Raw genomic sequence first — 25,861 nt, forward strand, 5'->3', positions numbered from 1 at the left:
CTCCACACTTCTTTAGTCAAGAGAGTGATCCTGAACACCCAGTGTTGCAAAGCAGGTGTGTAAAGCAAACAGGTCTGAATACATTCCCTACAACTCCTTCTCAATGCCTTTTCTCTGGGAGAGGGAGACTGTAGTAAAAAAAAAAAACAGAACAGACTGGACTAACTAAACCAGATGGCTTCAGTCGACTTTCACTTTGTGTTTTTTTGGGTTTTATTTCATTTGTATTTTCTTAATAAGCAAAAGTTTCTCCTCTGTACTTGTTTGGCACCTCAAAGAGGGCAACAAATTCCTTAGATTTCAGTAACACTGCATATAGTTATTTACAAAATGTCCAGTATAAAGATTTTATGACAGGAAATTTGTCTATGTTTGGAAGACAGGTATTTGTTAGGGAGGGCAGGAACCTCCATTGGAATGACCCTCCTCCCTCTGAATTACTATAAATTTGAAATCAAGGGGCTCTCAGGCAGAGATCTGGGGATAGGAATAACAGTTCTTTACTGGTATTTATAACAAGGCACACAAACAACAATAACTACAGCATTAGCAAGAAAACAGAACCAGGGACCCCGTGACAGCTTTCTCGGCTGAGACGGGAAGGGATGGAGGAGAGGCTTTGTTTCACAAACCCCTCGGGCTCGGTCCCGGTGCTCCTGCAGGGAACAGTCGGCTGGAAACAGCAGGGATGAGCTGAGATCCTGGGCTGGTGGATGAGGTGGATCAGCAGCTCCGCGGTGGTGGCTGGCAGTGCCAAGTCCCGGCAGGACAGGGGGTGCGAGGGCCACAGATGAAGAAGCAGCAGCAGCTCCATCCGGGTGATGGGGAATTCCCTTCTCTCCACAGCAACAGCTCCGAGAGAGTCTCTTGCTCTTTAGCTCAATAAACCAGCCAGCCCCCAGCTTCCCTCCTCCTCCCCTTCCCCCCTGGCCCCAGCCAAACTCTTTGTGTTTCTCAAACATAGAACAAGTACCATGAGGTTTTCCCAGCAACTAATGGGAAAAAACTCCATAGGTGAGAAGGAACAAAAGGATGGACACACAACCCCTAACAAAATTCCATGTTCAATCTTCTGGTTACTGATACAAATTCTGACCAGCAAATGTTCCTATACAATCACTCTCAATGCAGTTGTGATATTAGTTACATTATTTTGAATGCTAAGATTTAGTATTTATGTTTACTAGGTGGTGTTCAGACTGAAAAATGTAAAGGGCAATGCATATGGGGATGTTATTTATAAAAATATATACAGATGAGGAGCCATTACGAAAGGACTGGATGGCACCCTAGAAGAAGCAGGAGGTGTGTACTTGAGGAAAAGCTATCAGGAGATATGCATGTGTCCGTGGTGTATGGGAACAGCAACACCTGAGAAAGTGTCACTCTGCTGCCATTGACTCTGTTGAAACCAATCCAGTCACCTGAGGTAATGCAACACACTGGAAAACAAGATTGATGAAACCTATGTGACCTTCATGGGAAGGTCAAACAAGGGTAAAACACCAGTCCCCTCTGTTAGAAAAAAAACCCTGTTTTTCAGAGGAAATGTCACCTACCCACTCCCACCCCCCTTCATTATTTGCATGTTATGTTGCCTAAACCCCACTGGTATTTGGGAAGTAAATAGTACTTCATACCATAAGAGGAATACAGCAGAAATTTCTTGTTGTACAGCCCCCATGGTCCTCTTGGTTTAGCTTAGCACTGTCTGCACCCCAGTCTGTGTCCAAAATCCACACTTCCTTATGATCTCCAGCTTGAACTCCATAACAGTAGCGCTATCCTGACGTGGTAAATTCAGTGTAGCATTTACCGGTTAAATTATGCTTGCGTAATGTGGATGAAACATCTTGAGAATAGCTTGATGAGGATCAAATTGCAGCCTAGAAGCTTAAAAGAAACAGTGACAATGAAACAGCTGCGATTTTTCATGGAATTACAGAATGGTTTGGGCTGAAAGGGACTTTTTAAAGGCCACTTAGTCCAAGACCACTGGAATGAGGAGGAATAGCTTCAGCTAGAAAGATTGCCCAGAACCCCATCCCAACTGACCTCCTCCCTGTTTCCAGGGATGGAGCACCTATCACCTCCCAGGGCAAACCACGTTACTCCTTCAATTTTTTTGTTCCATTGCACATTATTTAATAGCATTGGTTATTGCACAGAAGACCTTAAGGATGGCTATTTAGAGAGAACCAAAATAGAGAATACATAGAAACAGAGTTGTTACAGCCTGTCCTTTCCATTTCCATTAAAAAATTTAAAAAAATTTAAAATACCAGGAAAGAAATAAAAATATTATATTCATTATCCCATATGTTTTGCCAATTATTTTAAGGCAAAACAAAACAATTAATTGCAAAATATTTTTAGATGTTTTAGACATTATTTTAGACAGAGAGGCGCAAATTGAAACTACTCATATGTGAAAAACAGAGTTTTGTTTTTATATTTTAGCTTGATTCTCTTTTATTATTTTAACTGACATTACCATTTCCTTCCTTGTAACATGCCAGTCGTGGGCGGGGAGACAAAAATCCACAACTCATGCTTCAGGTGCTCATGAGACAAACAGCCTCCTTTACTATTAAGAACTCACTTAAATACCCAATTCAAATCTCCCGGGCTGTACAGCCATTGGCTGAGATCTCTCTCCTTGCCCAGCTTCCTGCCCAGTGATGTGTTTAGTTCTCTCCTTGGATGGGGCTGGCTGACCTGTTATTTATCCTGGGACATTTTCAGGCATAAACTAGGGTAGCTGAGTTGGATTTGTGTTATGGTCAAATTTACTTTGTCCAGTCCAGGACAGCTGTACTGTGACAAAACTGTGAAACTTCCTTTTAGGATTTGTGGTTTCTATTTTAAACATGCAACAAAAAATTTCTAATGTCTTTATTGCTGAAATACATATAAATTACTAATTACTAAATACTTAGTAAATTAAGGTACATTTACTTCCAGAAATTAAGGTACAATGCTACCGTGTAAGCAGTGGAGAGTTGCAACCAAGGGATTGTTTTCCAACGTGTAAGGTTTTATGCCTGGAAACAGAGACACCTGTGTAATATATGCTGGTATAATTCACGTTTTATTGTACACATATATAATATCAAGTATAAAAGCACGTTTTGTGTATGAAACACAAACAACTTGAGATTGCAAAAGCAGATGCTGGAAAACCAGGAGTTTTCGAGAGAACAACCCAGCAATTAACACCGAGAAGAGGTGGGTCCATCCAAGCAAAACCAAACCCGGTGATTAACCAGAGCCTACCAAAGACCCGGTGATTAACTCCTGACACCAACCTGATCTGATTCTCCAGGACCATGCAACTCAATACCCAGTTCCTGTAAATCTACTCAGACTCTCCCTCCTTTCTCGAAAACTCCATTAACAAACCAACAGAAGAAATATGAATGTGTAGCAACACAAGAAAACGAAAGAAACTGAAGCTGCATAGCCTCAAGCTGAAAAACCTGTAAAAAACTCAGCTCTCCGAAAGACAGTTTGTGAACCTGAGGGAATCAATGAGACAGAGGCTGATTCAGAGTTCACCCAGCGCTCATCCCAGGCTCGACACCAACCATGATTGTGGTTGTTTCCATAAATCGATTATACAAATTTTTCAATAAAATCCTTATTGATAAAATTTGGCTGGTTTTATTTATAATATTAAACAATGGAATATCTCATTGTACTGAAAGTGAGAGCTTCTCTCCACAGACGGGATCTGGTCTGCACAGTGTGCCATGGAAAAATCCATTTAGTTTACATCTCATAGTGCACAAACTCAGGGTGCCCCAGCCACTCATGGAACATCAGATATCATTCCTACCTATGTAACTCTTCTTACTTTGTTTAATTAACGGTTATCTCATTAAGCCATTTGTTGTCAAAGCCTTTTTTACTGATCCAAAAAAAGCCCTGCACTGTCTCTCCCTCACTTCAACTCTAATTGTCCACCCCCAGTACAGAACAGGCAGGTACATGATATGAAGAGACAGGTATGCTTGTGAAGCTTATCCTCTGTGTTTGACTTTTTTTAATTCTTGTTTCTATAGGAAAGTGTATACATATTTTCCATCTTCAGCAATAGTTTCAAGATTAGACCTCAGAAGAATTAAATAAATTAATTCTATTGACTCTACCATGCAAATTTCTAATCCATAATCCATAGGCTGTGATCATGGAAATGCTTGCATAAACCCATAATCTTTCACAGCACTATTCCTCCTATGAAATAGATTTAAGTAAAAGATCAAATGTTTCCATAACTGAGGCCTGAATTTCTTTCAGTTCCACATATTTGATGGTTGAGCTAAAGCATTTCTGTTCTCTTTCTTGTCTCTCTCCTTCCTGACCTATCACAGCAGCCAAGCAGAACAGATTTCTATAAACATGGTGAGCAGCGAAAATCAGAAAGACATCAGGGAATAACTTAGAGGAGAAAAGAAGACAGTGGAGGTAGTAGCAATTTATGGCTCTTTATATGCACGAGCTAATTTAAAACCACATAACTTTTAGTCAAAGTAAATGGTGTAAATATTTATTCTTTAATATCATGAATACATAAAGCTGTAGCTATTGAACAGTTATATATGAATCAACTTGATTTGTAAAAAGTAATCTTGCAGTCATATATTTTCAAGGTCTCAAAATAAGGCCTACTTGTAATTATTTATCATTATCTGTTAATGTCTCTCATTTTTATTTAATTTCTTTCATTTAATATTCTTTCTTGAGAACACACAGGAATTTAGGCTGCTTTTTGATGAAGTCGTGAGTTATGAGATATTTTGAATAATATACGATAATGGATTCATTTCAGAAACTGGCAGAATGTCTAACATAATCATATTAGTCTTGATTGAATATCTAAATCATAAATCATATAAATATGGGGGATTTTGAATGTATAAAACATTATGAGTTCCCTAATTGCTAGATGCCAATTTCCTAATAGCTATTAAATGAAGTTACCAGATGAGGTTTTGCTTATGTCAGAGTTGAGGGCACAGTTACTTACCCACACTCCAAATATGTAATGGATAATCTATTCTGGTTATTTATTTAAATAACCCATAATAGCTATAGAGTAGCAGGTATGAAGAAGAGTAAAATTGGATTTCTGCACTATTCTGCCCTTCCTTATAATGTCCATCTAATGAACTGCATAAGAAGTGAACTGTGCTCTTTTTTTTTTTAATAAGGTATTCATAGCCCAGCCAGTTAGATTATTTCATTAAATTGCCTTGGAATGTGGACAGAATGTGTACAGGAGACAGTCTCTCTATTAGGATGCAAACTGCTCAATTAAAGTATTTAAGAATCATGTAGCAGCTGTGACAGTGCCAGAGGTAATTAAACTCAGATTCTAAAAATAAATTAATAAGTGCATGGTGCTGCATCCCTTATTTGATTTTTCCTCCAATTGCTAATTATGTAAATTTTACTTAGACTGGAATCTTCCTGTTATGCATTCATGTCAATAACAAAAATTAAGTCAACCAACTTGTATTTTGCTTCTGCCAAGGTCCCAATATACAGTAAAGCTTCTGACAACTTTGACTTTAGCTCCTGTGCTGGTTTTATAATGCTGTTACCACCTAGAAAATGTCAAGTATGATAATAATCAGCCACTCAGGTAGAAGAAGCCAATTCTCTTGCTTAGGTTACCTCTCTTTGAACAGTCTCTTCGTTTCTATCTGGTTTCTCGTATTCAAAATCTTCACTTAAGGGACACTGTTTGTCCTGTAGTTTGAACTTTTTGGGCAACCTGAACACACAGAGGTACTGGCATATGTGTCAATGTTTTGGAGCTATTTCTCTTAGGACTTTTAATCTATAATCATAGAGGCTAAATACAATTTTTCCTTCACTTGTAAATAGCAATCCCAGTATTATAGCTAGATCTCAGTTTACTGAGTTCTCCCTTTCTTGTACTTGCTTAAAAATTTATATGTTATCTTCTGCACCTCCAAATATACATGCTTCATCATAGTCAAAAGATGTTTTTGTTTAACTTTACCAAAAACTTCAGAAAGACACATTGGATAAAATATTACTCAGATAACTAAAACTGACCAGGAATAGAAATCTAAGATTATGATTATTTAGAAAATTAAACTGATGTAAATATTAAATTATGTTTATCAAAGTAGTCTGAGCACTCTCAAAGTTACAAATATTTAAATTCAGTGGTTTAACATTATCACATTCTAGTTTTTTAAATGGACTTGAAGTATGCATTTACTAATTCTATCCTATTGCACTACCAAATAAGTATGCAGAAGTGTAACTTTGACAATATTGTTTAACAAAGATCCACTAGCATACAATTCTATGTGGACTATTAAGTTCTGCAAAATTTAGCTCCATTACTTCCTTAGGTTTCAAAGACTTTTCTAATTTTTTTTTCTCTTTGTTCAACTGCAAAATGTCAGTATGACACTGATTTTAAAAGGCTTCCAAAAGAGCTGCAGAAGAGGAACTACAGAGCAGTAAACTTGAATTCTTCACAGGACAAGTTGGTGGAAACCATCCAAAAGAATAAAATTAATGGGAGTGTGGATAAATTATCTTGACTGGGAAAGAATCTATATGAGTATTTTATGACTTAATGCACAAATCCAGTGGCCTTCTTTGAAGGAGTTAAAAATCATGTGCCTTAGACAGGTCCTGCTGATACAGTTCACTTCAATTTTCAAATAACGTACCCTGATTTTTGTAAGATTAGGCACAGTGGCAGTGCCTCTGTCTCAAAAGGCCAAGAGTAAAACTCAAAGAGGAACTCAGATGAGTGTGAAAGACATGGTGCACGTTCTGTATTGGGACTGACTATCTAAACTAGAACAGCTCATCCTGGGAAAAAATATGTCTGACAGGTCATTTCGTATCAGAAAGGATTACTAGAGAATGCTTTACTATCTCTCTGGACACACTAATTAAGTGGATTCAAACAAAATTCACAATATACCCATTCAGAATCAATGCATTCTTCACAGAGAGCAAAACTAAGACACATCATGTTCTCATATTTTTAGTACATTTAGTGGTTCACTGACTGATTCTTGGTCCCCGCAGAGAAGATATCATGATTTTATGAAAAAGCACTGATTCATAGCATTAGGGAATTAAACAAATGTGCAAATCAAGTTAATTAATATTGCACACGAAACCTTCAGATTTCTTAATATTTAAGTGCTTTTCTTTGCAAGTAATCTTTAATAAGCTTGTCTGTAGGTTCTGCATAAGAGGTCTACCACTTCATGAAATTGTACATGCTGATCCTGAAATGATTGCACATGACAGCAATTCTGATAGATATATTTCTGAAGAAATATACATCGCTCTCCAATACCTTTGCAGCACCCCACTGCAGTTTTCATCTGTTTCAGAACTGATTTTTAATTGTGACTTCCATTCTGCCTGAGAGCTTCTGTCAGCTGTCCTGGTGTCAGCTGGAATTTACAAGTTGATAAGCACTATTTGTGACCAACCAGTGCCTCAAAAAATCTACACCTGTGAATGTGGAAACACTGTCGCCACTTCATGGTCTAGACCGATGGGCATGTCAGAACAGATTTCCCTCTCAAGTAACTGAGCAGCTATTTAGAAGTATTTATTATCAAATCACTACTAAAACTTCTGCAATCTATCTTTTACAAAAACATCAAACATGTGAAAGCAGGCCAGTAGATACCTTACTTGAGCTTGAGGTTTTGGATTAGAAAAATATCTATTTTGCTTCTATAACAAGACCATCACATGTAGCTTTAGTAGCATGCTAGGAATTTTTAAGTGCTTTCAGATGTGACCTTTTGTGTGGTCTTTCCCATAATGAAGAATTCAGCAATAGTGATATCTAAAGTCTAACTCTAACTTCCTTATTTTTTCTCAGAAAATTGATTAATTCAGCTGACTTCTACTGCACAAGAACTGTTACTAAAACATGGTTTGTCACAAAGGTGCTGGCAATATTTTTGGTGCATGGGCTAATCTAAAACCAAATATTTTTTCCCTGAATTTTTCCTAAAGTCCTAGCATTTCTCAACAATGAAATCAATTCTAATTATATAGATTCTGCTTCCACATACACTCCTCCATTGTAAATGTCCCTGTAAATAATATCAGTTTTTTTATATGAACTTCAGTAAATGAATTGTGTAAATGAAGGAAGCTTAGACACTACATAAAATCAAGCTTTCAAGGAAACAATTTGATTCTAAATCTTTTTTCTCAAAACTTGCCACTTGTATCAGTGATGGAGTTATAATCATGAGTTTTTGATTTAGACAGCCTGCAAAGATTTGCCCAGAATACTGTGTGAACAGAGAAACGATGCTTATCTTGAATTTTACATAAGGAATGCAAATACTCTTGCTATTCAGTGAACTATGATGCAGACTTTCAGAAAGAAAGAATGTAAAGATGATCATGAGTGTAGCTATTTGATGTCACTGATACTGATGTGTTAGTTTTAATTGAATTATATCTGACCTAGATCTAATAAATCAGGCCTCTTGGTTGGTTTGGGTTTTTTCCCAGGGAAAAAGTAGTAATATCTCAGATAAAGGGTGTTTTACTGAAGAAAAGATCAATGACAGGAACAATCAGAAATGCAAACATTTCAAATTTCAAAATATATGCCTTTTAGAGAAAATTATCTACACATATTGATTCTTACATAGTTTCTAAAAGTGTATTAGTTGCATTAATTCACTGGATTGCATAATATTTTATAATGTACTGATATATAATACAAGATTATTGTGTTTTCATTTAAGGACATGAATTAAACATAAACTGTGAGTCTAAATTGGCCCCTCTAGACTCTACTTATAATCAGCAGACAGAATCATGTAACTCTAGCTGGCAATTTTTCTTAAATGTCTAAAATAAGTCAGAATAATTGCCCCTTGTGATATGTTCAACACAGCTTCAGATGGCTGAAATGAATCTTACACAGGGTGTACAAAACCGTGTCCTAACAGCACTCTGTATTATACGCCATATTTACTCAAATTTCACAGAAATTAAGGTTTAATATGGAAATGTTTCTTTTAGTGTGCATTGGAGAATAAGCATGCTGAAACAAAGTATGAAGACTTCCATATAAAATGTCATAATCTGGAGAACACTGAAATGTACTGCTCCATTCCCCACCTCAAATTTTTAATTATTCCTCCAAGAAAATTGCAGGTACAGGTATCGGCAATGTTAGTTCATTTATTCTACATAAAAACCAATGGAGAGGAAAAGTCTGCCAAGCCCACCCGTTGGCACAGCTGCTTCTCTAGTAAAGAAGTAATTTCTGATCATGAGAAAAATTTGAGGAAGAGAACAGAGATTTGCTTCTCTTGGTAGAATACATCAAAAAATTGTGCAGTAACATTGCTAATTCAATTGGGTTTAGAGCTCATATAAACTCCATATAATTCTTGCTGTTTGTAGCAGTAAGTTAATGCTCTACACAGAAGAAGAGAGACAGATTTTAACACAGCTGTATTTTTTTCCACTTTTGGAAATGACCAACTGAGAAAAAATCATGCACTTTTATAAGTTCAGTTTTAGTGTCTTCACTGTGAAATGTTTATTATTACTGTTTGCTCTGTGCTGGAACATTATCATGCAGATGGCTGCCTGTCTGCTCTTATCAGAGGAGCTTGGGTCACCATATATAATTCTTCTATTTATCATGGGCAATGTTTTAGATGCAATGATTGAATTATAATTTCTCCAAAGATTCTGTCACTTGTGTCCTGACCTTTGGTAGCTATAGCAGACTTTTATCTCAACCTTTTCTCAAAAGTTTCCCTTGCCCATCTGTTAGGTAGCAGCTTCTTTACCCTTTGCAGTACTTTTGAGTAACCCAGGAGAAAACATTTTACTCTCTTTGCCTAATGACGCGTCTAGTTGTAAAGCAAGAATTATTTAAAAATCTTCTAGGCTTAACAGACTTGGGTAAGCACAGCAGAGCTGAACTTCAGCTTTAGAATGTCTTTATCCTTTCTGTCTTCCAAGGGAAGCAACAATGTTGTTTAAAGATGCAAACATCTGTCTTTTGTGGAAAAAACACCCTTCTTTTAGAAAGCTGAAAATTCAGGGTGCAAGTTCAGACCCCTTCTGATGTCAGGACTTAACCATTACTCAAAATGACTCATTCTCTGGACTAAACTCAAAGCCATTTTTCATGAATATTCAAGACCCTCATATCTCATTTTCTTTCCCGTTTTAGTTCCAGCATGGGAAACTTGGACATATTCCATTCAACTATTCCTTTCCTTTATATTGACAGGATAAGATTAACTAAAAATAATGTGGCTTTTGATCCTGTTATCCCGAGTTGGGATTTTTTTTTCTGACATTAGTGTTTTTCTTCTTCCCTTTGTTTTCTTTTAGAAATGTGAACCTTAACATAAACCAGACTACCCACCACCACATGCTTCATTGCTTCAAGTTCTCTGATCTAATTTGCTAATGCATTGATATTTAATTACACCAAACATTTTTTTAAAAAATAACAAGCTTTACAGTTCTAACTGTACCTTTAGGATTCTGGGATTACAGAATGTCCAAGTTTAGACTGAAAACGATCTCTTAGTTTTTCGTCTGTTATGTGTTAGAACACAAGATATAAGGTGTTGTGGGTTCATGCTTTCATTTTTCTTTCTCTTGATTGAAATTATCTCCAGTAAACAACTTACTGTTTGTTGTGTAGCACAAAACTAAGTATATTGAGTGACCTTTTAATATTAAAATATTAATTACTGAAACCAAACACAAAAAAGGGAAGTCATTCTTCTTAAGGGTGCATTTTCTTTGTGATTAGCAATCCATAAATAAAGAAGGCTAGTCCCTCTGTAACAAACATCTGTAAAACTACTATCTAAACTTTTCTGTCCACACTTCTACTTACTTGGGGTTCTCCAGACTGGCTTTTGTCCTGAAAGATAAATATTTCCAAAATGTTTTCTACAAAATGTTGTCTAAATACACAACACAGCAAACTGCCAATTGTGAGAAATTATTTCCTCCAGTAATTATGCTCTCCAGAGTGAGGAAAATATTATTCTACCTAGTATTATAGTTAACAACATCACTATTTTCATGACTTGATTTAAGATGTAGTCCTACAGAAAAGTTTTTCACAGTGAGCCATAGAAGTACCCAATGAAAGCATTTCTGAAAAGTGCTGAAAAATCCATCTTACAACAAATACCTATATATATATGGGCCAATAGCTAGAAAACTTGACTTGGTGGGCAAATTCCCCTTAGAACACACTATAATTTTTAAGAGTGAATCTTCAGTATAATCATCTTGTTCAACTGTCAAATAACTGAATTAGAGCTGTTGTCACTTTATACTGTTCGCTAGATTCTGGGCTTATTCTTCTGTCTGTTCTTATGTTTACTGATTGAGGGCAGAAACTGACTTATGTATATGTATCAAACATTTAAGTGAAATGGAATATTAATATAATCATCATCTGAACATTGTTTTAAAAACTAAACAACAAGTGGTAATAATCCCCAGCTGTGTGACTAGCCAGCAAGCTGAAAACACAAGAAAGCAGTTTGTTTCAAAGACTATTTTGACAAACACATTCTCATCCACAACTTCTATGCTACCACAGTATACCATTCACCTTTATTCAGTGAATTCCCCATCTGGCACACAGGCAAACCCTGTGTTTACTTCTGGAATAGGTACTCAGCAGCAGAAGGCACAATGAGAGAGGAAGGAAAGGTCATAGCTAGGTCATAGCAGTATGCTACTCCTATACATAGAAGAAGAGAGATTTTAACACGGCTATATTTTTTTCCAAGGGCAAATAGCTACGGAAAATTCCTACTGATCTCTAATGGCTTAAGTTTCCTTATGCCACAATTTAGAGCAGTTACAGCCAGGTCCCTTGAGAATCCGAACTAGTTATTGTTTTTCTACCTCTCTTCTATGTCTTTTTCCCCTTTGAGGCAGGTTAGCTTGAGAGTGCCTTACTCTCCCCTTTGATGAAGACAGATTATGTAGTAATCAAAATTTCTTTCTCCACTAACTACAGCTGCTCAGCCAGAGGGGCCAGGGAGGATCTATAGCTGCAAAACTTCTGCAGCAGCTGCTTGAAGTGCTCTCAGCATACCAGTGAGCTGGCTTACACTGCTGGGGCAGGTCTATTTTTTACCTGGGGCAACAGTCCTGTGCTGCATTTCAGCACAAAGATGCAGCTCATACTCAAATGCATATGTTCACTTTATTACCTCAAGGAACCAAGGGATTGCAAATTGTAAATGACTGCTGCTGTAATTTCATTTTCCTACAGTTGTTCAGACAAGGTCTCTGCAGGCTGAAAAACCTCAGCTCCCTCAGTCTTTCATCACAGGAGAGGTGCTCCAGCTCTCTGACCAGCTGGACTCACTGCACATCCTTCCTGTGTTGGGAGCCCAGAGTGGGGCCTCACCAGAGCAGGGCAGAGGGGCAAAATCCTCTCCCTCCCCTGCTGCCCACAGAGCTTTGAATTCAGCCTTGGATGCACACTTGACTCTGTGGGCTTCCAGTGCCCATGGCTGGCTTATGTCCAATTTTTCATCCACCACCCAAGTTCCTTCTCTCTGTTCTCAGTCCATTCATCCCCCCGCCTGTGTTAATAGTGGTGATTTCCCCAGCCCAGGTGCAGGACCTTGCACATGGTCTTGTTCAACTTTAGGAGATTCACATGGGACTGCTCCTCAAGCCTGTCAAGGTCTCCCCAGGTGACATCCCTGCTCTCAAGCATATCAGCTTCATCACTCAGCTTGGTGTCATCTGTCCACTTGCTGAGAGCATACTCACTCCCACTGTCTCTGTCATTGATAGAGCCATTAAATACTATTAGTCCCTTGAGGACCATCCCTCATTCCTGGTTTCCACTTGGACATTGAACCATTCACTGTAACTCTTTGGATGTGGCCACCCAGGCACTTCCTTCTCTAGCCTACAGTTCATCTACCAAGACCAAATCCCTCCAATTAAGACATAAGACTGTACCAAGAGTTTTACAGAAGCCAAATGAGATGACATCCACAGCTCTTCCTTGTTCACTAATACACTGGTAGAGGGCTGCTATGTTGGTCAGGAGGAAATCTGTTTGAAGACATTCTCCTAAACTGGATTAAAGAAAAATTGATGGTTTCTCTCTTTTCATGAAGTGGAAGGTTACTGTGTGTACCACAGAGACATTTAAAATTGTCTTTATTCAGACTGTCACACAGCTGAACATTTTTTTATTTAATCCAAACTCCTTAGAATATAAAATTATTACAATTCTCATCCTTCAACTTTTAGGCAATATGCTAGCAAAACTAAAGGTGACTTTACAAAAGGTGAATTTACAAAAATATTGCTGAGAACAATTGTCTTTCAAAAAGCCATAACAGTGTGATACATTATATGACTCTATAAAAGATACCATTTGGAGCAGCTGAATCACAGAATCATTGAATGGTTTGGGAGGGACCTTATAAAGACCATCCAGTTCTAAACCCCCTGTCATGGCACATCTCCCATTAGACCAGGTGGCTCAAAGGCCCATCCAGTCTGGATCCTGTGCAGGAAGAACACTTCCAGGATGTGAGAGCCACAGCTTCTCAGGGCAACATGTGCCAGTGCCTCAACACCCTCATAGTAAAGCACTTCTTCCATGTATTTAACTGTGCCAATTTTCATAATATTAGTCAAATTAGTACCAGCTTGTATTTAGCCATTCATGATCATGGTTTGTAGGATACAATTTTATGACATTTGAAACAGGGGTAATCATGACACAGCAATGACAGAAATTGCAATTAAAAATAATATTTTAATCCAAGGACAATTTCATTGCTAAATTAAGCAGAAAAAACAGTATCAAAATTTAAAATGCACAGACACAGCTATTATCAGTACGTACCAGCTTTCCTAAATGTGTTTAACATTCATAAACATTTGTGGTTTGACAGTGTCTTGTGACAGGCTCTAGTATGATCTCTGCCCAAAGCAATTCCTTTGATAATGAGGGGGCAGAACTCATGGAGACCAAAATAAAGAGAGCAGAAAGCTCTAAAACCCTGCAGATCACATCATGGCAGGGAATGAGGACTAGAAAATAATTTGAAGAACAGCTTGCAAAGGATGCTCATACTGGTAGTAAAAAAGTCTTTATAAACATCAAAAGAAAGAAAGTAGTAACAAAACTCATGAGATGGGTTAAAAACAATAGTCTTAACTGGGGCAGGGAGTAGGAGGGGTGGTCAAGGATGGCAGAGCTAGTGGGGAAGTTCAGAAACTTGTCTGCCTCAGGCTGTATTTGGAGATGCTGGGGATTCATGACAGCAGATGTACCTCCCACTGAAGAGGATGGGATTTATATCAACTTGAAGTAACTTCACTGGAAATACAAGCCTAAATAGGAAAGAGAAATATAGGCTATGCAAACATTTTCCCTCTAAGTGAAGAAAGTCATCCAAATTAGACAACATTGAGGGACAATTGTTGAGAGACCTCAGCTACCAAACTCTGGAACTACTGGTTGTGGCATAGAGCCCACCCTCATGGCTGGGACGTGGCCACCAAAGCATCGCTGCCATGACAGAGCCCAGCTTGAGAGGAAGAAACATTGTGGTCACTTGTGGCAAAGCTCACCAAGCACACAGACAAATGGGCTGACAGGGAAGATTTCATCCACGTCTGACTAGTGACAGGCTGCCCGGAGAGGTTATGATGTCTCCCTCCCTGGAGATATTCCAGAACTGTCAGCACACAGTGCTGTGCCACTCAGGTGACCCTTCTTGAGCAGGGAGGTTGGACCAGAAAAGCTGCTGTGATATCTTTCAACCTTGCCCATCCCGTGATTCTGTGATCTTTCAAAAGGTAAACTGCCCGATAGCTGCTGCGTGGAGGTCTAAAGAAACACATCACAAGGGTCCACCCCGTGTACTCCTTCAGCTTCCACAGTGCCCGGGGGCACTCTGAGCTTTCCACCAGCATCCCGCCCCTCCCACACCCGAGAGCTCTTCGCACCCACCCCTCAGCAGGGACCTGTGTTTGCTGCGACCTCGGCAGCCTCGGGCTCTCACTGCCCGCCCATCGGACCGTGCCCTCCTCTGCCAAGGCAGGAGATCACCTCAGGAGATCGCCCCGGACCCGGGTGACTGACCGGCCCTCCATGGGTGACCTCCCGGGTGACAACGCTCTGTAGGTGACGGACAGCGGGTGACTGATGGGTGAGTGAGCGACTCTCCTCAGGGTGAGTCCTGTGAGGGTGGGCCCTGTGAGGGTGATGAACTCCGGGTGAGTGACCCTCCAGGGGTTACTGACCCTGGATGACCGATCCTCGACAGGTGACTGACCCGGAGTGACCGGCTCCCAGTAACCGGTCCCAGGTGCCGGACGAACCTCCCACACCCCGGACCAGCCGCGGCAGGTGCGCGCTCACGGGGCGGGGCGGGGCGGGGGACGCCCCCGCGCGTGCGCGCGGCCTCCGCTGCGGGCCCGAGATCGCCTCGCCCGCGCTTGCGCGTACCGTTCTCCCCTCCCGGACAAGATGGCGGCCGTTGGGACGCCGGCTGGGGGTGGCGAGTGAGGGACGGGGGGAGAGTGGCCCCGGTGCTGCGGCTGAGGGAAGGCGGCCGCCGGGCAGGAACAGCGGCAGGGGCTGGGGAGGAGGCGGCCGCGGGTGCCTTGGAGCTCCGCGGCGGGGATGAGGAGCCGGGGAGCCGGGGCAGGGAGCCGGTGAGGAGGGAGCGGGGCTGCCCCGTATGAGCGGCTGCCCGGAGCCCCTCACCGCCCCGGGGTCGGGGCGCAGCTCGGCGGCCCGGCGGAGGCGTCGGTGGAGCCCCGGCGGCGCTGGCGGGGGCAGAGGAAGGCGGACAGGTGAGTGCCGGGACCGGGATGAGCCCTCAGGGCGCTGCCCCCGCCCGGTCCAGTGCGTGTCACTCAAAGCCCGTGCAGGCGCTTTGATTTCCTTTTTATTTTATTTATTTTGCGGTAGCGCAATGTAATTTGACGTCACTTAATTCTTGGTCCTTCAAAATAAGACTGAGCATTCAGGCGACTCCATAGCTACAATGCCCCTTGGAATATGAAGGCTGCGTCTTAGGAAGAGCTGAGCCGCTGTCCCCTGTGAAAAAATATTTAGAGACCTTGACCTACAGAATCCTTAATTAAAAATTCTACTATTAAACGAGTCAATCTCGAAACTCTGTGTTAGGAGGCTTTGTTTCTTCTGTTATGTGGCCTCTGACCTCTGATGATGAAGGATGGGTGTGTACAGGTGTCTGTGACCACAGCCTCAGATTCTGTAGTAATTTTAGCCTTCGTAGCCATTCGCAGCTTCAGAATTGACTGGATGTAAAGCAGAATAGTTCAGATTTCTGTAAATATCAGACTTTGTTGAGTAAATACAGAGCTATGAAGATCCAGGTGTACTAAACTATCTGACTTACTTGTTTGCTACTGCTTTGTGTGTCCCCCCCGCCTCTCAGCTATACACAATATAATGGTGCTGACCTGTGGAACTGTAAGACAAGCCTTTTGGTAAGGCTGTCACAGAAACTTCTAACTGTCTGAAAAAATAAAACATGGTTCTACTGAATCTGTTTTCATGTACTTGCTTCTACCAGCTACCGGTTGAACAAGAAGAGATAATTCTGTGTACAGGTGGAGAAACACAGGTTTCAAAACTTTGCTTCAGGAATACTGCTAACATTTTGGTAAGTTAAGGCTACATCAAGAGTTAAGTGAGATTAGGTCATCAACTGAAGTGCAGAGAAACTGAACTTTTTCCTTTCCAGCTGCTGTGATATTACATTTTTAAACTGGCTTTGATAAAACTTGTATGCCAGGTGGGTTCATCCAATCCTAAGCACTCAAGAAAATATTAAAGTGAACATCATGAGATCATTATTGTGCTTCAGCTTCCGTGATGTTTTTTTCCTTTTGTTACAGTGAAGACAGTTTTTAGCATAGTTGTGCCCATTGACAAAGGCCTTGCAAGTACTTGCTCTCCTTAGATCCTTTAGGTGTCAAAAATGTATAATACATGGTTAAAGGTGTATATGTACTTGGTTGCATAAAGGAGAAAAAAAAATATGGTGATGTAGTTACTGAATTATTTTTTATTTCTAAGAAATACAATAAAAGACTCTGCTGGGTGTAAAACATGTATTGCAGCCTGCCTTGTTTGTGCACATCCCCCATGCAATGAAGCCCGTGCTCAGGTATGTCAAGTGTTGGTACCCAGACATTGTTGCACAAAATATTCCCCATGTAACTGATGCAAATAACAAATACAGTTTTTTTAGAACATACAAGTACTGTCAGCAGTGTGTTATGCCACTGTGAGCAGTGAGTTTATAATACTCTTTTGGTTTGTATTAATGCTAAAATAGTGTCTGTTGACCCTAACAAACACCTTCATTTTGTATATGCAATATTTCAAGTATGCTTAATACACAAATGTATATATTTTATGTCTAAAACTCAGTGTAAGCATCTACTTTTCATAAATACTTTTAGGCTATTTTTAGAATCTTTTCTATCTAGATAACCTCTAGCATGTTATAAATAAAATCAATCAAATTTTGTCAATAAGGATTATATTGAAAAATTTGTAAAACCGAATTTTTTGAACGGCCACAAATCACTGTCAGCATTGAGCCTGGGATCAGCGCTGGGTGAACTCTGAATCAGCCTCTGTCTCACTGATTTCCCCAAGTTCACAAACTGTCTTTTGGAGAGCTGAGTTTTTTACGGGTTTTTCAGCTTGAGGCTATGCAACTTCAGTTTCTTTCTTTTTCTTGTGTTGTTACTTATTGGTATTTCTGCTGCTGGACTGCTGATGAGTTTTCTGAGAAGGAGATGAAGTTTAAGTGGTTTTTTTGGGAAGCAAGCTTTGAGATGTAGAATCGAGGTGAGTTTTTTTCTCAGAAGGAAAGGGAGTCTTGAGTGGTTTTTTTTTGGGAAACCGACATTGAGATGCATGGTTCTGGAGAATCAGATCGGGTCGGTATCAGGCATTAATCACCAGGTCGTTAGAGTGCTCATCTTGCTTGGGTGGACTCACCTCTTCTCGGTGTTATCATAATTGCTGGGTCATTCTCATGCAAATTCCTGGTTTTCCAGCATCTGCTTTTGCAATCTCAAGTTGCTTGTGTTTTTTTACATAAAACATGCCTTTATACTTGATCTTATATGCGTAAAATAAAACGCAAATTATACCAGCATATATTACAATCCCTCCCCTTCTAAGTCACCATTATAATTCGTGATTTTATTGTACTATTTTTAAAAATTTATTTTTAATTTATACATTATGGTTACACTGGGTAAAAATAGGGGGTTTTGGTGTCTATTTAGTATCTTGTTTTTGTGCTACATGGATTAAAATCTCTTTTTTTCTTTGATGGAAAGTTTGACTGTTTGCTCTTAGGCCTCGTAGTGGGGTTATAGCATATTGTTTTCTCTTCTAATTCACATATCAAAAATCAAGTGCCATTATAGGTGCAATACCCACTCTTTTTGTTACTTGGGTAATTATATTTGGCTTGATTTGTTATCTTTTTTATCTCACTTTGTCCTTTCAGGACAGTCTTGAGGCATAGCTCACACTTATATACCAGGGTCTGCTTTTCAGCACTGGGCAGTTGCTCTGAATGCAGACCACTTTTCTGGCACACGGGTAGGCTCAGGATCCTCAGGATTCCCCACAGGTGTACTCTTCTGCCTCTGCCTGCGCCCACCGAGTTGCAACCGGTGGCGAGGTAAATTTCTTCTTGGCAGCAGGGGTATTCTTCAGGGGTTCTATGATTAGGCCGAGCCACATTCTACTTCTTAAAGGTGCTTCACTTGGATAAGTTTTTAGTATTTGTGTTACAGAGTATGTTACTCACCATTTGGCACTCAACTGCTCTGACTTGTGCTCGTGAGTTTGATTTTTTCCTTGATCTTTTTAAATTTAAAAAGGTACACTCTGGAGAATTTAGCTCTAGTAAGCTTAGGTTTGTATCGAATACTAAGATACAGCTAGTCGAGCCTTTTTTTTTCTTTTTTTTTTAGACACTTTGTACATAAGCTTTTGCATTTATACTTCTTACAATGCACAACTTAAATCTCATGACAATACCTATATTTATAATGTATACATGGATAACACAGACATCTTGGTTTTTAAACAACTTATTGTGTTCTTTTTTCTTTTAATTTTTTTAGTGTTTGTAAATACTTGCATATGATTCACAAACTTGTATTGACTACTTTGCTCTTAAGGGGTCTTGATCTTAAAATACTCTAAAAATTTTATTAGTTTGTCTGTGGAAATGGTAACACAGTCGTTTACAATTTTTTTCTGGTACTTTGAATTTAAACAATATATTTTATATTTTGCTTAAAAAGCAAAACAAGACTAAATACTCTCCAAATTTTTGAATAAACACAAAAGATTTACTAAAAAAACTATTAATACAAACTTATACAGTTAGTACTTTAAAATAGCACTGATTTACTCACTTGGAAAAGTAAATTTTTACATTTACTTTCAAAATTCTCAAAAAGCTGGTTTTTTTTCTCTCACTGAGGAACTTTTCTTTATTACAAACTCTTTAAACATTTAATTTTTCTCTACTAAATATTAGAATCAAGCTCCTTGGCATCCCACAACTACTTTCAACATTTAAAACAAATTCTTGTAAAACTGCATTTAGCAGTTTCCCTCCTCTTTTCAAACTTTAGAAAGTTACACACTATAAGAAACACACTTCAACCTTACTTTCCTTGTAAGAATCTCTACAAACTACCAACACATCTCTTCTACTCTCCATTTTGCACAACCCCCACTAACACCTTCAAATGTCTCTTTAACTCTGCTGATCACTAAAACTACTATAATCTAAATCATTACTTTTCAAAACAAATTTTTCTGCTTTTCTTCTTGATGCAGCTGCATTGGGAGTGCAGTGTTTCTCTTTTCTACTTTGATAATTCAATTAGCTTCTCTATGAGAGCAGAATCAGCTTCATAGATTTTTAAACTTGAATTTCTCAGTAATGGGGCGTGGGCGGAGTCTGGGATAGAAACTGCTCCGATGTCTGGGTAGGGATTTTGTGGGACATTTGGTGTACCTTATACTGCTGGAGTTTTCTGCTGCAGCAGCTTCTCTCCCGGTGGGGCCGAGTTAGTTTTTCTGGTTGGCAGCCGTGGACACAGGATCGAGAGGGGTGGCTCTGACTGGGGCTTTCTTGGGCAGATGCTGTGGGTGGAAAAAAAACCTGCCATGGGCTGGGGATGGGTGGCACAGCCACAGGCAGAGTGTCAGCCCTGGGCTGCAGCACACAGTGGTGGTGAGGAGGTTACGAGAGTTTTTGGCTTCTCCCTCCTCTTTCCCTTGCTTGTCAAAGTTTGGCTAATGTAAGCTTTTCAAAACCCAATTACTGTTCTTTCTTTCTTCTTTTTCTGAACTCTATGGGTTCTCTCTCTCTTTCTCTACTCATCTCTGGCTTCTGTTTTTCTGCTCTTACTTTTTAGGTGTATCACTCACTTTTTACAGCACAGAGACCTCTCCTCTTTTTCAACAGTACAATTTTAATTTACTCTTAATAACTGTTATTAAGGAAAGATAATAAAATACTTTTTAAAAAAGTTTTTTCTTATAGCTTCTACAGAGGAAGCTACATGACAAATATTTAGTTTTGCATAGGGACAACACTGTCCTTCAAGGAAGGAGTTGCAGAATTGGCTTCATAACTAAAATCTGCCAATTCTGGCTTTTTTTCAACAAAACATCTAAAAGCTCAGAGGTGTGGTCCCTCAAACAAGAGCCTTTCAGCTCTGTAAAGAACTCTATGTCGACAAATGAATTAAATCTTTAAATTCATTTACTACAATTCTTTCAGAGAAAGATGTGTTTTAAACTTCTGAGCTTACAGAAGAAACTACGACTTTCACAACTATTATGAAAAAAAAAAAATTCTTTAATAATTTTCCCCTTCAGGGATAAAAATTAAGGAGAATTGAGAGGCCTTGCTATTACTAGGACACACATCTCGATCCAGACTCACTTTAAAAGTTAACAAAGGTTCTAGTTTGGTGGGTCTCTGGAACAATGAGAGTTTTTGACATTCTTTAACAATCTTAACTACTTTCTGGGTTGGGCCTCTCCTGCTGGGGAGGAATGCCTCTGCGTTTTTTTTCTTCTGGAAAAATTTTGCTATCACCTTTTCTTTTTTGTGCTCGCTCTATTTACCACACACTTTATACTAGAGCTAGTTCTTGTTTTGTTACATTGTTTAAACAGCTCTCCTCTGCTCCAGCTCTCCCGGCGGGCACAGCCTGCAGCACTGTAGGCAGACAGGGCTCTCGCAGCTTCACAGGGCACACAGTTACTGCCAACCTCTGTTCGTGCTCTCGGTCTTGAATTTCCACGCCTGGTCTTTGCTTTAACTATATCTCTCTATACTTTTCACATGAATTTTCTGAGCTTTTATCAATCATTTTTGTAATCTTCTCTCTTGATAGTTGTCTAACTTTTTGAGGGTTTTTTGTATGTTCGCTTACGATTTTGTTACAAATCATGTTTTTAACAATGTTTCTCCTGTTGGAGAATTAGTTTACTTTTTATTTCTTTCTGGCTTGGTTTATAAAGATTTAAAGGGTACTGTGTTTCTTTTACTTTTGATTCTTAGTTAATGTTACCAGCTTACTGGTCCAGCAGGGGACAGACCCGTGGGATTTCTTCTGGTAGACCTTCTTATAAAGTCTCCTGAACCGTACTGTCTTTTTGGACTCGACTAGGAGGTTTACCAGTTCCTGAACTCACTGGAACATCTCTTTCCCTCCTAGTCGCCTGCGATCGACCTCTGGAACCCTGCCTGGTTTCAGTCTTGACATGAATGGGGTATTTTCTCCCTCCTGAAAAATTCTTCCTGATTTTTTGGGTTTCAACATGATTTGGGTTTCCTTTCCCAAAACACCCCCCTCTTCCCAAACCACTCTGGATTTTGGGTTAACAGGAGCTGGGAATTCCCATGTGCGTTCCTGGAACTCCTTCCTTTGGGTGAGCCAAGTCCCTTTCCCAAAACCACTCTGCCTGGTTTTGGATTAAGAAGAGTTGGGAGTGACCCTTATGCATCTCCCCAGAACCTTTTCCTTTGGATTGTGTCTCCCCAGAACATCTCCCTTTGGGCAAGCCGAGTCCTTTTCCCAAAGCTCTCCCCCTCAAAAAATGCTCTGTCTGGTCTTTGGGTTTAACAGGAGTTGGAAATTACTCTTATGCGTCTCTCTGGAACCTTTTCCTTTGGGATTGCGAGGTGAGCTGTGTTTCCTTCCCCAAAACCCTTCCTGAAAACTACCTGGTTGTTCGGGTTTTGACTGGATTTAGGAATTCCCCCCACACTTCCCCCATGGCTAACCGTTTCCCTCACAGGAGAGTGAGTCCACTCTCACTTCATGACAAAATCACGCCTCATTCATGCTCAATCGCCCTGGTCAACCACACGGTACTTACGGTGCCTTCTTCCCACGTGGGTTCTTTGTGCACTCAGATTGTTATGAGCAAATTTTGCTGCGGTTTGGAAGATGTCCTTTTTGGTCTTCTGGAGTTCGTGGAGAGCTCCTGAGCTAGCTCTTGACCTCTTTGGATTGTGGTTGTTTGCCTAAACTTAGTTTGTTTCTGATTGGTTCGCCAGATCTCCCAATTCCATCAGGCCGCTGAATTCAGCGGGGGAACCCCCCGGTCTGAGAAATAGGGGTTATGGGATCCCAGTTCAGATCACGTCGGGGTTACCAATTGTTATAAATGAAATTCAGCCGAATTTATCAATAACAATTTTATGGAAAAATTTGCAAAATCGAATTTTGGAAACAACCACAATCAGCATTGAGCCCAGGATCAGAGCTGGGTGAACTCTGAATCAGCCTCTGTCTCACTGATTTCCCCAAGTTCACAAACTGTCTTTTGGAGAGCTGAGTTTTTTACGGGTTTTTCAGCTTGAGGCTATGCAACTTCAGTTTCTTTTTTTCTTGTGTTGTTACTTATTGGTATTTCTGCTGCTGGACTGCTGATGAGTTTTCTGAGAAGGAGATGAAGTGGTTTTTTGGGAAGCAAGCTTTGAGATGTAGAATCGAGGTGAGTTTTCTCTCAGAAGGAAAGGGAGTCTTGAGTATTTTTTTTTTTCGGGAAACCGACATTGAGATGCATGGTTCTGGAGAATCAGATCGGGTCGGTATCAGGCATTAATCACCAGGTCGTTAGAGTGCTCATCTTCCTTGAGTGGACTCACCTCTTCTCGGTGTTATCATAATTGCTGGGTCATTCTCTTGCAAATTCCTGGTTTTCCAGCATCTGCTTTTGCAATCTCAAGTTGCTTGTGTTTCTTACATAAAACGTGTTTTCATACTTAATCTTATATGTGTAAAATAAAACGTGAATTATGCTAACATATATTACATTTCTTAATCCTTTTTTTACCAGTACTGGCAAAGCAAAACCCTTATTACTGCATATCCATACCTTTAACAGCCTTCAGATTGACATAACCAACTTAAAAAGTACCTCACATTGTTGGGATTTTGGTTCTAATCAACTTGAATTATGACTGCAAATATAACTTCGGTTAAAATAGTATTATAAATTATTGTGATGGTTATTTCAACAGCAAATCATGGTGTGCTGTCACAGAACATGTATTGTATCATGTTCAGTTTCAGTGAAAAGGTAGCATTGAGTTGCATCAGTTGTAGTTGTCTTATAAAGGTGGAGCTGGGCAGTGAGCATCTGTTCAATATTGTAGCTCAATTTAACAGTGATAGTGAAGGATAGGGGAGAGGTATGTGATTGGAAGAAAGATTAAAAACATAAATACTTGTTTGGATTTGGTATCTTCATTTGCTACTGTAACTACCTCTGATATTGCTTGATGATCGTGGTCACAAAGTATATGGTAATTTGAAGCGATTGCCAAAGATTAACTGGGTTCATGAGTATGTTCATTTGTGTGTTAAAGCAGTTGTTCTTTATTAAATATTAGTAATCTCCAGCAGAAGTAAGAAATTTTAGAAACATCAATTATTTTTCAGATCAGAGAGAATTCATTTTGTCATTACTTCCACATGGATTTTCAGAAGATAAGAAATAATATTCAGTAGACAAGATTATTGTCTGAATAAGTAGATACATGTGTATTAGAGGATAAGTAGTTTGATTTCTCTATGGAAATAATAAACTAAAACATTGAAGTTTAAGTACCAATTGCATTTTGATATGGCTTTCATAAGTGTAGTAGTAGTCTTCAGGGGTGCATTTTAACCCTAAGCTGATAGAATATTAATCTGTAATGGAAGAAGAGACCTTATTCATGTAGACTTTATTTTTAAAATAAAAATAATTTAGACTTTGTAAAATAGTATAAAGGTGCCTCCCTTATTGCAGTAATTTTTTTGAAACTACAAACTTTATATTCTTACCCTATAATAGAATTCTGGTGACACAGTCACATTACTTAAGACTTAGCTTTTCACACATAGGTTAAATTCTTGGAGTGAAAGTTGCTTATTTTTCTGGAAATCAGATATTAATAAAAAGCTCTGATTTATGCTGTTAATGGTATAATTGTTGGCTGCTTTAAATAGGTTCTGAAATGTGCTGAGTTTCACAAAGCTGTGTTTGGCTGTTAGTAGATGGGCCTTTTTTTGTAGTAACTGGCATGTGGAGGGAACTGGAAGAAAACTAGGACTTCTCATTATTGTGTGCAAGAGTGCAAAGAAATCATGAAAGCATAAATTGTGAGTTGGCTTTCCCTTTATTAATGGAAAAAAGTTCTCAGGATCACGTGAGCTTTTTCTCTCCTCTGAAACTCCTGCTATGGCAAGTCCACATTGCTGCTGTTCTTCTATTTAAAGAACTTCGGCCAGGAATCTCTTTAGAACTAAGCAATATTTTTTTTAATAGAACAGTGTTAAAAATTCCAGTTCAACACATTTTTTAACAGAAATTTAGGTGTATTACTCAAAATATGCCTGTTTTATCTCATTGTTCTCTCACTTTAAGTGAACTAAGTCATAAAACTCAATGTAGTACATGGTTGTGCTTTGCAATTTATTTACATACTGTAAGTTGAAAATCAGCTGATAAATGAGAAGCATTTCCCTCAAGCCCCTGCTGGCTCGTGTTACAGAGTTTGTGGGCTAAGGACTCTGTGTAGCTGGTGAGGTGACTTCTGATTCATATCTGTCAACCTGACCTCAATGCCAGGGCAGGCCATGGAGCAGATTGTGCTGAGGCACATGCAGGATGACCAGGGGGATAAGAGTCAGCCTGCCTGGGATCATGGCATGGATTTATGAGAGGCAGGTCTGGCTTCACCAGTCTGGTCTTCTATGGTAATGTGACCTGCTTGGTGGATGAGGGGAAGGCTGTGGCTGTTTCCTGCCTGGACTCTAATAAAGCCTTTGGCACTGTCCCCCATGGCACTCTCCTGGAGATACTGGCTGCTCATGGCTTGGACAGGTGCTGTGTCACTGGGTGAAAACTGTTGAACATCTGGACCTGGGAGTGATGTGAATGGAGTTGTGTCCAGCTGATATCTGGGCACCAGTGGGATGCCCCAGGGTCCAGTGTTGCAACCAGTCCTGTTTAATGGAGTATTCCTCCAATCAGTATGCAGACAACACAAAAGTATGCGCAAGACAAAAGTTGGGCAGGAGTGTTGATCTGCCATAGAGCTGGGAAGATCTGCAGAGGGATCAGAGTGGGCTGGATCCAGTGGATGAGGCCAAGGGATTCTAAGTTTAAAAAGAGAAAGTGCACAGTCCTGCCTTGGGTCACTGTTGCATTCTGTTGCAACAGCAGGGT

General features: G+C 39.6%; 1 protein-coding gene and 1 long non-coding RNA gene across 10 annotated transcripts in view; one reads left to right on the forward strand and one right to left on the reverse strand.

Moving 5' to 3' along the window:
• Positions 1-13,820: 13,820 nt before the first annotated feature.
• Positions 13,821-15,465, reverse strand: LOC107215737. Its single transcript, XR_004495501.1, has 2 exons — positions 15,369-15,465; positions 13,821-15,287 (listed from the first exon to the last, which is right to left on the reverse strand). It is a non-coding gene; the product is annotated as an uncharacterized LOC107215737 (long non-coding RNA).
• Positions 15,466-15,564: 99 nt separating this feature from the next.
• Positions 15,565-25,861, forward strand: part of APC (APC regulator of WNT signaling pathway) — a 107,167-nt gene continuing 96,870 nt past the window's right edge. For 5 of the 9 annotated variants that reach the window (XM_033520536.1, XM_033520539.1, XM_015652875.3 and 2 more), the window contains exon 1: positions 15,904-16,730. The gene's annotated coding sequence lies outside the window, so the exon portion shown is untranslated. The other 4 variants (XM_033520537.1, XM_015652873.2, XM_033520540.1 and 1 more) reach the window with 4 other exon arrangements.

The sequence above is a fragment of the Parus major genome, chromosome Z (genome assembly GCF_001522545.3).
Source record: "Parus major isolate Abel chromosome Z, Parus_major1.1, whole genome shotgun sequence".
Lineage (NCBI taxonomy): Eukaryota > Metazoa > Chordata > Aves > Passeriformes > Paridae > Parus > Parus major.